The following is a 16,532-nucleotide window of genomic DNA, read 5'->3' on the forward strand; positions in this document are numbered from 1 at the left end:
TTAGTTATAGTTTAAGATTTTATAAGAGTTTTATTCGGACTTTGATAGAAGAAAGTTAAACAATTATTTTTATACAACAATAAAAGAAGAAATGGCAACTACCATAGATATATAAAATATTAATAATGTATCCGTAAATAACATTAACAGTGTAATAGAAGAGGCACATATGTACACGCATGTACCTACGTATCTGAATTGTGGTCATGGCGTAATGTTTTACGAACGTGTGCGGTGTACTAATATTTGCTCTGACAATCTCTACAATTCTCACGCTACTGATTTTTCTTAGTATATTTAAAAGGGATACAGCATGAACTTAAAAAAAGTTTACACATTTTTTTATATTAAGCAGAAAATATGTTCAAATTGCTTTAAATACATATATATGAGCCAAAAATAAATATCTTTTGTCTAGTTACCAAAGCGAGGAAATAAAAATTTCATTACCCAGAGTGAAAATCAAACCCGCAACTGTCACATTTATTTACGGCCGTAAGTTTGTAACCGTGTGCCACAAATGCCTCACACAGAGATCTTATACAGACATTGATGTATAAAAAGATTTTTTTACATTAATGTATACAGTGTAAAAACCAATACCTTATAAGTCGTATACATAAATATTAATGAATTTGCTTATTGGCTTTAACATTAATTGTTGACACAAAACTTTTCGGTGTGTCTAACACTTAGTTTTTTATAATAACTAGCTCTCATATATGGCTTTGCTAACGTAGTAACTTGAAAATAGGTAAGAGTTTTGTACGACAAATGATATACTCTAATAACCCGAGGTAACTAACTCTGACTACTCAACCCAAAATTCTCTTTTTTATTTTTATATTTATTATTTTCTCTATTCGAAAAGAAGTTTCTGTTATCAACGCATTATACATTTAAATAAATTCTTCAGCTTTATAATATCAGTATAGAATATAAATTTTCTGCTTGTGAAAAATATTTGCTTAATTAAAAAGGAAACTGTGACGTGAACAAACTATGACATGCTCAAAATAACGGATGACTGAAATTCTTGTTGGATAGCCGAAATATGATTGCAAATAGGAATAGTGAGGAAGAGATAGTTTATCTATAGTAATAAATTGAATTTCTTGCCCTCTACTTTTAAGATAATTACTTAAATTTTTTGCGGGGTGGGGCAGTGGCAAAAGGATGTGGCTGTAACGCGACAGTTGTGGATTCGATCCCCACTCGAGAGAATGAATAATTATTTATTAATATTTTCATTTCTTCGCTCTGGCACCAAGACAAAAGCCCGGCGTTCAGTTCCGCCACTCAACACGTAATGCCTCGAAAAAATCGACGGAAAGTGGGGAACAGCGTCTTAACACTTGGTGTCCTCTGCCTACCCTGCTGTGTGCGGGATAGCGTGAAGCTGATTTAATTAGAGTTGTAGACAAATGTAGGCCTGAACATTGCGGATGAGAACTACCTAGCTATATGTCTAGAGAGCTTTAACGACATTAGTTGACGCAGTATTTATTTATTTATTTATTTATTTATACTTTATTGTACATCACAAACAGCAGAAAACAAAGTTACAAACTACATCTAGTACTTATAAGCTAAAAACATAGTGTGAAGTACAAAGGCGGTCTTATCGCTAATTAGCGATTTCTTCCAGACAACCTTGAGGTTAGGAGACAAAATTTAAAACAAATAGTGGGTGGTGCAAATAAATAAACATACGTAATTAATATTTTATCCTAATACATAAACTTAATACATAAATATTTATAAAATAGTACAATATATAAAGTAGTATAATAGACTAATACATAATAATATACATATATACATAGTATCTTCCTGCTCATATAAAATTTATATATAATCTCATCAATAAGCTTTCAACTCACTTGATATAGCTTCAAAATTCAAGGCTCTCATTGTAAAAGCTATCAGCTATACATATATCTTCATTACGTTACAAATAAATATATACGTGTCACAGGAAGAAATAAAAAATAATATTATGATAGAAATATTGTTATATAGGTATGAGCGAAGGTAACGTAATTCGAGGTGGGTCCGCTTAAGGAATGTTGTCGAACAATACTTTTCCGTGAGCCTTATTTGGCGAGGCGACTCATTGTAGGGTTCTCAAATGTTATTAAATAAATATAAAACTTATCATACAATAACTATAGCTAAAGGTGTACTCAAAGTGGTGCAACCAACTCTGATTATTTTATTTACATTAAGAAAAAACGGCGTTGAGAACCGCCGTTCATTATATATAGAAATGTATAGAAATCTATTGAATTAGATAATAGTCATTTTATTTTAATTTAATTGTAAAAAATATAGTCTAGATTATTCGATCTTTCGGTGTTAACGTCTCACGTAGGAAATAAAAGGAAAACGCAGACAACGATCCTACTGTACAAATCTGCCTATCTTTCATTTGAAGCCCTACGTTAGACACGCATTTCCATACGTCGTAGTTTTTTTTATTTCATTGTATAGAACAAAGATGCAACGATACCATATCTAGCGATACTTACGACCCTGTAGCCGAATATGAAAACAAGAAAAAATAATATTAATTTGCGAAAAAATATCACTATGCAAAAAATCATATTGCTGATAAATAATGGTCTTTTGAATAATAATAATTTTTCGCGATTTTTGGCATAAAAAAATTATTTAAAAGTTACCTAAAAATTATTCATAATTATATCTTTGAAATATTATAAAGCAATAACTTTCCTGAAAACTATAGCCGTGTAATATGAGAAACGAGCTGCCAACCCTATAAGAGGCCGTTCGACCGGCTATTAGTGGGTGTACGACCTAAGTGAACCTACTTACAGCCTATCTAGCTAGTACTTGTTCCTTATCTCTCTAAACGGCCTTTAACGTGTACCGTGAAATGGTTACCTAACTGGGAAGCTGTGGAATTTATAAGATCGATCTCCAAATTTGATTTATGGAATGTTACGCTACTAGGATACATTGAAAACTTACGACATAAAAGCGCGATTGATATTTGACTAACTAACGTTGAATTAAATCAATCCAGGCGAAAAGTAGAGAACGGAGTATTTTAACACTAGCTTGTGGGTTATGGATACTTCTATTAATATATCAATGCATTTTTTTTTTAAATATATAATTTCAAAAATATTATTAACTTAAAACAGCGAAGAGGCAACCAGGAATAAAACATGTAGAGTGCTTTTGACCTAAAAAGCTTAAACCTTCTCAGTGTAGCAACTAGAGTATACAAGTAGGTACGCTTGCCTATTGTACCTATATACTCACTACATCAATACATGGTCCACGTGACCGTTTACTTTATATAATATCAATGTCAAAGTCAACTGTTTTGTTACGAGATTCTAAATTTTGTTAATATTTAGGGTTTCGTACTAAAAATGTTAGACGGAAGCCTATTACTAAGATTCGCTGTCTGTCCGTCTGTCACCAAAGTGCATCTCATGAACTTTGATAGTTAGATAGTTGTAATTTTCACAAATGATATATTTCTGTTTCCGTTATAACAACAAATATTAAAAAACAGAATTATTCCAACCAACATATACTACATACATAGGAGGGTATATACATGTAAAGTTTTAAATGGCGGAACTTAGCGCCATGTTTAGTCGTATCAGAGTACCGCGCATAGAGTACGGAAGCTTCAAATCATATATTTTTATTAATCACTATTTATTGATCGAGCCAAAGTGCCTAGGTAATAAAACACGTTGAACGTCCGCCATATGGGAAGGGAGCCTTTTGATATCACTACTTGTCACTTCATAAGATGAGTTCCGTCACTCGACATGCGATGCCTTCAGAATTCGACTCTAGGCTCCCTCTGCCTACCCTGCTAAATGCAGGAAACGGCGTAATGCTAAAAAAACTGCTAGTCCCTTTATGTTTATTATTTTTATATAGTTTTTTATATGTATAGCTTAAATGTTTTTATTTTTACTTTTAAATGTTAATAACTAACATTTTGGTAACATTTGGTAATGGTAATTATTTTCTTTTGCAACCTGCCATAAATCCATGACCTTACCCGTCACTTTCCGTGTCAAATAAGTATTTGACAAAAAGATATATAAGAAGAAAAAAAAGTTAACGACTGTGTAAGCTTGCAACCTGAGTAGATTGCTTCGAGGCCAAACACTAAAGCTTCAAGTAACACTAAAAAGCACTCGTAAACCGGTTAAACGCCTAAAGTGTTCAAAGGATTTAACTTTAGTTTTTTTCACATATTAAATTTATGTTCTATATCTACTAGTTCCTTTAAAAAAAAATGTAGTTAAGACTAGTATTTTCATGTATTCAACATACAGCAGAGTAAGTTAATACATACATTCCATTTTTTTTTCCATTCCACTCCATTTATTTTATGAGCGAAAACCAAAAAAAAAACAATAAAAATATTATTTTTTTAAAAAAATAATATTTCGTCGGTGTCTTAATGGAAACGGAATATCGTAACAATAGGTTCAGAGGCTTTGTCTCCCTACCCAGTTGTGTACGGGATACAACAATTTAAAAAAAAATGTTTTAATATATATTATATCATTTAGTATCTATTCTTAAAACAAAGCTTTTTTTCGAAATATATATTACAAATAGAATCTTAGTTTGTTGAGAACGTCCCTTCATTAAGAAAAGAAAAGAAATATTTTAAAAGCAAACAACCAGCTTTTATATAGAAATTTACCCCACGCATTATTCTATAATAATACGTTTTAAATCGTATTTTTTCAATTTATTTTTGCTTCACTCTGTATCCCACAGGCTGTAGGCAGAGATAACCCGGTCTTATGACTAAAATTATGATTAAATTTTAAATTTGCCTTTAAAATTAAAAATATAATTGCGCAACTACTACGTATTTTTTTAAATGAATAATAATTTCTCTAAATGGGCTTCGTTAAATGGTTAGATAATTTTATTCAACAAAAACCATTTAATTACTCAAAAGAGCCTTTATATTTCATCAATTGTGGTATATTTCATTATGAATTCATTAAATTTATTTATATTCCTTACCATATTTCGTATTATAAAAAAGTAATGAGTGTTGTGGCATAATGTGACAGCCTCTAATTCTGCCTAATAAAAAAGCCTAATGTCTTTCCCTACATTTCTCCGCTCCTAAAACTGCGTAAAGTTACGCCACACGCTCCTTAATGCATCAAAAATTAAGATTAGAAAATGGACACGGAGAGAGAAACACGGAGTGTTTTAACACCTGGTCACCTCTGCCTACCCTCACTGCAATGCAAGAATTATTATTATTATTTATTATATTAATTTATAAATAACATTTCAAAGATTTCATTGTATTAAGAGGTTGTTTCGAATTCATTTCTAATTTTATGTAACTAGAGTAATATTCGTTTAAACAGGCTACTTGAGTGAACGTTTGAATAAACATAGAAGCGATAAAATGGACGTTATTAACATAAGTCTTGTCTCCTTCTAAAATCGACTTTATATCTGTGGAATAAAAACTAGAAGTAAAATTAAAGTAAACGACAAGTATGCAGGGGTTCTGAAATATGGAAATGCATGCATCACCGATTATGTCGAATATATAGTAGGGTGGGTAGAGAGACCTGACACTCTGCTCTCTTATATCCGCTCGTTTAAGTTTTGAGTGGCGGAAATCAACACCGCGCCTTTTTTATTCTTTTTTATACGTCTTATTGTAAAAGAGATGATTTTGAGCACTCTTCAGTCAAGGTAATGATTATTTATTTTATAGCTACTTATTTTATACCTGGCATTAAGTTCAGCTACAATATTAAAAGAATAGAATTACAAAGAGGACCTAAAATGGAGGACAATGTTTTTTTTATACCTACACTGCAATGTCAGGTATTAAAATTTGTATTTTAATAAAATAGCATTAACAATGTTTTTATAACTTGTGGCCATCGCGGCGCATTTGGACTGTGTTTCACTGTAAAAGCGAAAGTTATGGGTTCGATCGGGGTAATTTTATTTCGGACAATAAGCACTAATACAAAAAAACTAATTTTTTTTTGCCATCTCAACATTTGATATCCCCTGAAGCCTGCAATGAGTGACTAAGACGATTGTCGTACAAGAGCTCACCTTTCACTAACTAGTATTTGCATTGCAAATGACATCATGATGTGTTATACCAAGATTGTATGGCGTTAGTTTGTTAACACCTTTATTGATGTTGTATTAAAGCAGTAGCGGCCCGCCCGCGGCTTCGCCTGCTTGAATTACATGATTATTCATTTAATAAACAGAATTGACTGACAGTCATATATACGTGTACTATTCTTAGTTTTATATATTATTTTGAAATTCTCTCTCTAAACTGACCAAAAGAAAAAAATATTTAATACTATTCTATTCTATTTCTATTTTGCTCTTTTTATAAATGGACCGTTTATTTTGAGAGTGGTGTAAGTCCATTTTCTTTTGTTTCGAGAAAATTAAAGATTAGTATGTCGATGATTATGCAATTTCATTTACCGACCGATTTTAACTTGTTCAAAACATGGGTTTTTTTGAGAAATTAAACACGGACTAGTTATATATAAAAAAATTACATTAAATTAAGCATGAATTACGTGATAGCTCATTTTTCTCAAAAATGGACTTACACCACTTTCAAATAATAATAGACGAGGAAAAAACATAATAGACGAGGCAAATGAAACTTCCATAGAAATGAAAAGAGTTCGGGTCCTACCACAATAAGCCCATATAAACGCTATTCTCCGCACACTAAGTAGATGAAGCTTAACTTGCATTATCTTAAGACTTATAGTCTAGAACTAGCATTTTAGTTAGTATAATTAGAAGCACAATATGACATAAGGGTTTATTATAAGCTTAAAGTTCAACTATTATATTAGTTCCTCGCTGCATCTCGCATAAGCAGAGGGAAACCTCATGTTAAGATACTTCGTTCTCTACTCTCCGCCCAATTTTTATGATACTACTTGTTGTGTTGTCTAACTCAAGGCTGCGCTTTACGCGTTACGTAGCCGGATATGCACCGTCCAAGCGTTGTGACCACTAAGCCATACGTTCTAATTTATACGCGTTTTCTATACGAAATAGTTTGTCTTTCCTAAGGATGGAATAATTGTTTAAAAATGTTAAAATAGTTATAACTCCTGTAATCTTTTAGCATTATAATATCTTACTAATCACTTCATAAAGCTAACTAAATAAATTATCGTAGATATGCACGTATGCAATTAGTGATATTATAAAAAAAAGGAATTATTCTAGCATTATCCAGACCTATATAATAAGCTACTTAAAACAAACTTAAAATATAAAGATGAAAAGAGATGAGATTTTTCTTATAGTTTTACTAAAATGGAAATCATGTTGGACAACAAACCAACTTTGTTAACAAAAGCAAACTTGAGATTTTCTTACCTGGAGTACATAAATTTCATACAAGAAGTGTTTCACAACTATGAAAATTAATGTAAAATTTATAGCTAATGTCAATGATTGAAGATTTTTCCGTTGCCCACTTTCTGCCGAATTCTGGAGGCATTCTGTGTTAAGTGGCGAAACTCAACAGCCGCCCTGTGCCTCGTGCCAGAGCAAAGAAATGAAAATCATAATTATTTCAATTCCTCAGGGGAGAATCGAACCTGTCACTTTTACAATCCATCTGCCTATTCTGCTTTTAAGAAGATTAAAATTAACAATTTAAGAACCCAAACGGTTTCTTTAGATAAATTGCATTCGAATATTTTGTGGCGACACCGCCGCACTTTGGCATTTTTTTAAAATCAAAATATTCAACAAATTTATGTGAAGTTACATTTATTACAAAATACAATATTTATTTTAGATCCAATCCGTTTTTGGAAAGGTTTTAACAATAGCTACTTTACGACCATTTATACAGCTTATCGTGCATTACCAGGCGCGTATCGAACTCATTAATGGAAGAATTAAATGCTATTAAGGATTCGTTAGGGATATAATTATCATATTATTGGGATTTTGGTGGTATTAAGATTCTAGACTTAATATAATATTGGTTTGTTTTTTTGGCTAATATAAACTTTGCATGAAATTCAATCGTGGAAAAAAGTGGAATAAATAGAAATTACCTTTTTGTAAATTATAGACGAATGCGACGTAGAGTAAATACTAAGTAAAATTTTAATAAACGCTACCTCTTACGAATGGTACATAACCAGTATTGTTTCCCCAACAAGCTCTCTCCCCCCTCCCCCCCCCAACTAACAAGCGAAAAGGAAAGAACAATAATGGATATTCCCATACGTGGTAATCAATAGACATAAGAAAAAGTTTATGAGTACACAGGCAAAATATTAATAAAATATGTAAAATAAAATTTACTCTTAATATAACGAATAAAAATTGCACCCTGATTACATTAATTCTAAAGTGTTCTAAACTTTAAACCAAGCGGCGTCACGTTTTGAAGTATATTTTTAATTATTTGACTCTAATATCACTAACGCTAAGCCATCACAGAGTCAAGAGTTTTTAATGATGTAATACTATATTTATAGCAATTAACGAACAAAACACTATATTCGATATCAAAGTGTTCGAACGGCGTGCCATGCGACCGTGACATTTTAGAAAACTTTCTCTTTTTGTTATATCGCTTGTAATAGGAGAACGCGCTGAAACTGATTTTTCTTTTAAAAAATATAAACGCTTTTAGTTTTCCACATTTAATTTTAATGGATTTGAGTAGTTTTATTAATATAGATCGTTGAGGCGCAGTGGGTCAGTTTCTGATTGTAAACGTAGTGTCGTGGTTGTGAGTGCAGCGTTCAGTTCCGCCATTCAACACACAATGCTTAGAAAATTAGAGATACTGCGTTCACATTAGATTTTTTTGCTTCCATGTAACATATGCGGGATACAGCATGAAGCTAAAAAAAATGTCACAATATAACATAATATTTAAAAAACATAATATTATACCGTAAAAATATAAATTGCAAGTGCAGTAAAATAAGTCAAACAGTTTCCAATGTGCCAGACTTTAATTAATTAAGTTTCTAACATAAAACTTAAAAGTTAAAAATCTAGAAGAACAAAATTCAACAATATGTTTTCGTCTATTTTTGTCACAAATTTCACGTTGTAGAAGTAGAACAGCTTTTAAGCTTTCTCTAATCGTTAGTGACACATTTCCGTAGTTTAAAACAAAATTTGAAAATATTTGTTTTAGTTTGTTCATATTGCAAATAGATTACATAAATATATTTTTTTTAATTAAAAGAAGGAATCTCTTCATTTTCTTGCTGCGGTAACAAGACAGAACTACAGTTCAGTAGTTTTCGCGCGAAAGTTGAACAAATATCTATTAACTTATATTATTATACTTACAAACTTTCAAATTTATAATATTGGTAGGAAATAGGATGTTATTTAAACATTTTAAGGTTTTTCTTTATATACTTAAATACATAGAAGTACAAGAATTTTGTTGACGTTTATTTCATTACTTTACGAAACCAAGTATCTACTTCAATTAAGATTATTAAAGTACTATTAAATTAAATAATAAGTGTCTGAAGTAATAACGTAAATTAGCATACTGTTTCTAGTTTACCTTATTTACAGGATCAGCAATTTTCTATATTATTAATAATTACTGTCATTTATAATATATGGCTGGCACACCTTGGCCTCGCTTGACCGTATGACATTTTAAAAAAGTATAATATTAACAAAACTTACCTTGGAATAAACTGGACTGTCAAATCTGGAACAATAATATTACAAATTGTATACTTTCTTATTTGGCATGTTTTCTTCTAGAAGTATTTGAATAATACTCCGTTCTCCATTTTCCACCTTATTCGAGACGTTATGTATTTGAGTTGCGGAACTTAACGCCACGCTAAGTCTTATCAGAGCGATGAAATAAAAATAATTCAACGGTGGAGATCAAACCACCGTGTTTGTAGTCAGGCGCTGTCCCATGGCAGCGATACGATAGCTTAACTTTTATAAGTTATACTTTTCGTTGAAGTACGGAAATCTCAGTGGCCGACTCGCACTTATCCGGTTTTTTTAAGATCAAATATCCTTACAGGTTTACATCTTTACAGAGAAAAATTATATGCCAAGAAGTTAGAATATTTATAAGAATAATGGTAGAAATACTTACACAAATAAACGTTCTTTTACTTTTATTTATTGCAAAATGTACTTGTAAATATAGTACTGTACTTTCAAACTTACACTTCAGCTTAATAATAAATATTAAAATTCCATACGAAATTCCGACCTTTTCGGGACTTGAACCTGCTTTTTTTGGACACCGTCCAAGCGCCTCCTTGCCAATTTTGTATCTTTTTAAATATAGATTAAACTATTAGCAAAAATGTTTTCTCTAATTCAATATAAATTTATTCAAATGAATATTTATAAAAAAAGCTTTGGATTTTTAAGTTATATTGGAAAGCTTATTTCTCTTTTAAAAATAAATATTTTAAAAGCATCGTAGTTTTCCAATTATACATAAAATATATAATTATTAATTGTGAAATTTAGCAGTAGGTTTTGTTTTTAATATTTGTATCCATCTTCCATATCTTGCAAAGTCAAAAGAGAAGATTAACCGAAAACCCCATTAACAATGGAATAAATACCTGATTCGCGATAAGAACCTCATTTATGTGTGTGTTTTTTTTTATTTGTTTTAATTTTCTTTATCTAAATAATAAAAAGAATATATAGAAAAAACGTATTTACTTTAATAAATTAAGTATGAACTATTTAGTTAAATGATAAAATATGGGTCAATGCTGCGACTCCCTACTACGAGGCGAGATTCAACAACCGTCATGTTTACACTCGAATACTGTCCCACTACGCCGGACGATTTTTCATACAAATATTTGACTTAATTAGTAATTCTATAATTCTCGGTCACGCCTCGAACGGGTCATGCGGTGTAGCGTGACAAAAAAGCTTAATTAATTAACAAAAGGCGAGGCTAATTTTTCATCACATTAAAATAAGTAACATTTACGGATAACTTTGTAAGTATATTTGTTGATTAAAAATAAACAATGTGCAAAGTAAAGTCAAAGTTGAAAATAATCCTTATAATATATACCTACGCATATATTTTATCTAAATGAACATAATAATGCATTATATTAAATAATCGTTTAAATAAATAACATAGGTTATTCCCCGCGGTCTCCATTTGACGCCAAAAAGCCAATATTAATTATTCATTTTAAACCAATTCGCAGTTTGGATAATGAAATGATTAAATTTTCATACACAGACTTCGCTGCTAGTTTTCACTGGCCGACAAATGTGCCCCTTAGAGTTTGGCATTGAATAATATTAAGTTAGCGTTAAGTTTAACATAATATAGAATACGAATATATATACGGTTTCTATGTATATGTTATTTTATATTTATAGAAATCGTAGCACTAGGTTCCTAACACTAGGTTCCCAGGTTTCTGCCAGGTAATGATTTGAAATTGGATGAATTACGAATTGTTAAATCTTAACTAGATCCTCTCTAGTCTATGTGGAAAAAGGCACAATATACATAAGTACGAATTTAATTATTAAAAATATATATATTTTTATACAGTTATTAAAAATATATAACTAATATATTATATAATCTATGCAACCACTTACCTTCTAATTGGATTAGTATATGAAAGTGCATCTGCACTTCAGCATTTCTGATGAAGCTCTTGCTCGACGTAAAATTTGTTGCACCTGAAATATTAAATAAAAATTTCCTCGTTTAATACTGAAAATGTTGTGAACATTTTGTATCATATATCGTAAATGAGTATTTAATTAATGAATAATTATCTTTTCTAGTAGTTTTGCCACTCTATGATTTTGCTGCTCGAGTTATTGAAAGAATACAAAGTTGGTTGTTTATTATGATATTTATTCATAATTTCAAGGCGTTCAACCATACAAACTTTTCTTTTTTATAACATTAGTATAGAAGTATAGATTTTACGCTCGATAGAGACACTCATATATTACACACACTCATTTCTTCAACAGATCAATCAGCTTAAAAGCCCAATAACTATTTATGACACCTACGGTGTCTACGTCGTTGGCTATTAATTTAATTATTTTTATTACGTAAGCTAATTTTAAAGATATATTTTAAATTAACTTTTTTTTTAGGCCAGTCGTGGCGGACATCTGATTGTGTAAACACAACTGATTGTGAGTTCGATCCCCAATCGAAGAAATTAAACATTTATTTAAATTTATATTTTCATTCCTTCGAGTAGGTATCGAACCCACAACCGTCGCGTTAACAGTCATACAGTTTAACTACGGTGTAAATTAATACTAAACACTTATAGTTAATAACAGTTTCACATAGCGCAAATTATAACCTGATGTCATAGTAGGTACAGCTCGCTACCGAATATCGGGTGACCGGTAATATTGGATGCGAGTAATTAATGACCTTGAAAAACCAATCTACAGGGATACCGTGTGAGGGACACGACTAATTTTATAAGCGTTACGTTATTTTGATAAATATATTATAAGATTATACTATGTATTGCATATACATATTATATAAAAAGAACCCGTGGTGTAGAGACAGTGTTTTCTATGTAAACGTGATGATTGTCGATTCGAATACCATTTAGGGGAATTATTATATTTGATCGTTTTTTCCCGATCGAGTTGAGAAAAAAATGTGATGTTCGGCCATTAAAAAAATTACTATGAAAAATTTTCAGGATGTATGGAGCAGAGTTTTAAAAAAGAAACAAAGTTCCCTATGCCTATTCTGCTATATGCAAGAAAACGCATGATAATTAAAAAGTCGATTGTATACTGTCATTATAAAATTAATTGCGCCATCGTGGGATAGTGACTGACTGTAATTGAGATGGTTATGGGTTCGATCTTGAATAATGATTATAATTATAAATATAATTTTAATATAATAATATTATATCAAAATTATTTTGATTTCTCACTTCTATCTGATGAGGCAAAATGTGATACGTTCCGCTACTCAATGTGTGGGAAAGTAAAGAAAAATTAAATAATAGGTATAATATTATACAAATAGAAGTCGTCGTGGCGCACGGGCACAAGCGTGCGACTGTAAACGCGTCAATTATGGGTTCGATTCCCACACGGTGTAATGAAATATTTAACATTTTCATTTCCTCGCTCTGGTAAAGAGGCAAAGCGCGGCGAGTGAGTGGCGGTGAGTTCTGTCACTGAACACACAAGTGGCGGTGAGTTCTGTCACTGAACACACAAGTGGCGGTGAGTTCTGTCACTGAACACACAAGGCTTCAAGAATTCGTGGAAAGTGGGGAACAGAGGTATCTTAATGGTAAACGGAGTGTGTTAACACTATGTCTTCATGTTCCCAACTCTGCCATATGCAGGACTGTCAAATATTTTTATTCAAGTTAAAAAAAATCAGATAACTTTAGTTTATTTTTTCATAATCATTTTATTCAGTCGATATTAAGCACTTTCTGTTATTCATTATAAGAAATACTATTTTTTATTATTTTATAACAGCAGAAGACAGAAGAGTACTTCATAATAGTATCTACTAAGTGCTTGAAATCGATGAACCGATAACGAGCTACGATCGACCAATCATATACCTACCACCTACATAACTATCGCTTGCAATTGTTTCGTTAAAATAATACTATTCGTTCAAGATAACACAAATAAACACTGTTACAGATATAAAATAAATAATATTTAATTTTAATGAACGCAGTAGTGACTCCTGGCGTACCTCAGGATGCAGGCTGGCTTAGTGGCAAATCAAGGCTTTCATTTCCTCTTTCTGGTAACAAGACAAAGCATGGCGTTGAGTTCAGAATTTGGGAAATTGGGCGGAAAGTGAGGAACGAAGTGACCTAACACTAGTTTCTCCCTACCTATTCTGCTATATGTCTATATACCCTCTAAAAATATACCTCTAAAAACACCTCTATTTTCCGATTTCAGCCAGCACACATGATAACAAAAGGGAATACCAATATACCGTCAAATTGATGAATTTTCTGATTCAATTTTATGCGATTGATATGTCGTTATGATGCTTCGTCCGTTAACTAATTTTACATATAGGTTTACATCGTTTTCAATTGAATGTAGTTGTAGCTGTTTTTTTTTTAATTTCAGTATTATTATTTGAGCGATCTTCGATATTTACTATATTTTTTTAGCTTAAATTTTTTTCTCCCATAGCAAAGCAGACAGAGGGAATGTCTTGACGCTTGATATAATTCAATCAATTCAAATTTCTTTTTGACGCTTGATATAATTCAATCTTTCCCTTAAGTGTGAATCGAACTCACTACAGCTTCACTATATTACACGTGATTACAGTAATAAGCTCTCCACTGCAACATGGTAGTTATATAATACATATTAGATTTTCAATTAATCACGAAGTACGGTACCAAAATGAAATATATTGATTTTTTGTAGATATTTATCTGAAAAAAAATACACTAATAGCGATAAGGCTGCCTTTGCAAACTAGTTATATTACTACAAAAGTGTTATTGAGTGTGAATATTTTATTATTCTTACTTGTATGATTTATTTTGTGTATATAATTAATAACTTTATCCTAATCCAAATCTATCTTAAAACTAAACGCTTCCTCTCGTAACTTGAAATGTAATAAATAAACGAGTTATACAAATGTCATGAGTAATTTTGTTTGTAAAAGCGTAATGAATGGAAATAACATATGTTATAATGAGTATGAAGCGGAGCGGCCCTCACTATTGCTCATTGTTTACTTAAACACGTACCTACATTATTTTGTTTTATATGATATCATTATTTGAGACATCTTAACATAATAAAGGCAATTTAGTTTAAACTTTTGTTATTAGGTTTAGTTTCAAGGTTGTAGCTTAACTGCGAATTTGTTATCGATTGACAGATTTGTATATTTATTTTATAATTATAATATCATTATATAATCTGTCTGTCTATTTACAATTTATTTTTTAAAGCTTGTAATATGGTGATAGATTAACACTAGGTTCCCCTGCCAACTCTACTACATGGGGGAAGCTAAAAATTACCAGGCCTTTTACTGTGAGACACATACAAAATATTTTAATATATAATAGAAGTATATTACATTATAGAAGTAACAGGCTAAAAGTGTAGTTAAAAATAGACGACGCGACAACACAATATCTTAGGCTTTATTGAAAATAGGATAAAAGTTGTAAATCTATTTGATATGCAATTTATTACGTGACCACTTAAAGGATTTTTACGTAAAGTGCCTAGAGCATCGAATAAATGTTTCTTTTTTTATCTTAATAAAGCTTTTACGGATATGAAAGTTTTATATAACTTTATTTTTGGTTTTGTAGATTTTCATGTCGACGTTGAGTTTCGCCACTAAATATTTAATGTCTCGAAAGAGGAGAACGGAGTGTCTCAATACTAGGTCCCCTCTGCCTAAAGATATGTAGGAGAGGTACATCGTGAAAACTATATAAATTTTGCTTTCTGATAAATTTCTATTCCTCAACAAGCAAAAACCCTATATTTTGACAGAGGCCATCGCGGTTCAATAGAACAGCATCCGATATTATGATATGATGATAGACGTGGATTCGATTTGATTGACTTTTTTGGATTTCCTGCGACGTCTCAAATTTAGACGGAAAACGTAGAACGGAGTGTTTTGACAGTAAGAAATCAACCTATCCTGCTATAAATATAAAACGTGAATCTAAAAAAGAAACAAAGGAACTTTAATTTAAATATAGTATCCCCATTGTGTGCGCATGTTTTCAATATAATTTTCTTTATACTACCATATGCAAAATATCAAAATGCTTAAATCTATTTTTATATGTAATAATAATAGAATTTTATTTTCATTTTCTAATTTCCGTTTCAATATTGGAAAATATTTGCTAAGTCTTCGTAAGTTCAAAGGTTTAAATCAAAGTGCGGATAAATTGTTATTACCGCCACTCGCCCATAGATGGCGCTGTACATTATTTAGTATTTTAAATATTTTTTCAATTTAAATTTAGTACCAGCATCACATTTTAGATGGCAGCTCTTTTACATAATTTTACGCTTTATATTATCTGCTATTAATAAAAAAATAGTTAAATAACTCTTCATTGTTTTCGAGTTGAGGCGTAACAGTAAATTTATTCTTAGACATAAAGTCAACGACCTTGAGACAAAACTGCTAACGAGGGGATTTAACAAGCAATTTCGTCCGAGGGTGTCGCGATTTGCCGACTCATTTACTATGGACACATTTAGCTGTTGTTTGCATGATCGTAAAGAGTCCACACCCTCGCTACGTATACCATGACATCGGCCAATTTACTTAGACCCACTTTGTAGCTGTATTAGTAATAACTACTGTAGAATCACCACCTGATTGGGGATCTCTGTAGGCTAGTCAGTGAAAACCTCGCACGCCCACAGGTGACCATTATCACGTCAATCGTTATCCCCGCAATGGACAA

General features: G+C 31.3%; 2 protein-coding genes across 2 annotated transcripts in view; one reads left to right on the forward strand and one right to left on the reverse strand.

The window, feature by feature from the left end:
• Positions 1–16,532, reverse strand: part of LOC146532409 (uncharacterized) — a 182,635-nt gene that overhangs the window by 155,379 nt on the left and 10,724 nt on the right. Inside the window, exons 2-3 of the mRNA XM_085195788.1 lie at positions 11,671–11,754; positions 9,736–9,760 (exon numbers count right to left, since the gene is read on the reverse strand). The gene's annotated coding sequence lies outside the window, so the exon portion shown is untranslated. The remainder of the gene's footprint in view (positions 1–9,735; positions 9,761–11,670; positions 11,755–16,532) is intronic.
• Positions 1–16,532, forward strand: part of Lmpt (four and a half LIM domains protein limpet) — a 123,122-nt gene that overhangs the window by 20,515 nt on the left and 86,075 nt on the right. The window lies entirely within an intron of this gene.

The sequence above is a fragment of the Heliconius melpomene genome, chromosome 13 (genome assembly GCF_056956725.1).
Source record: "Heliconius melpomene rosina isolate 202511_hmr_F chromosome 13, ASM5695672v1, whole genome shotgun sequence".
Lineage (NCBI taxonomy): Eukaryota > Metazoa > Arthropoda > Insecta > Lepidoptera > Nymphalidae > Heliconius > Heliconius melpomene.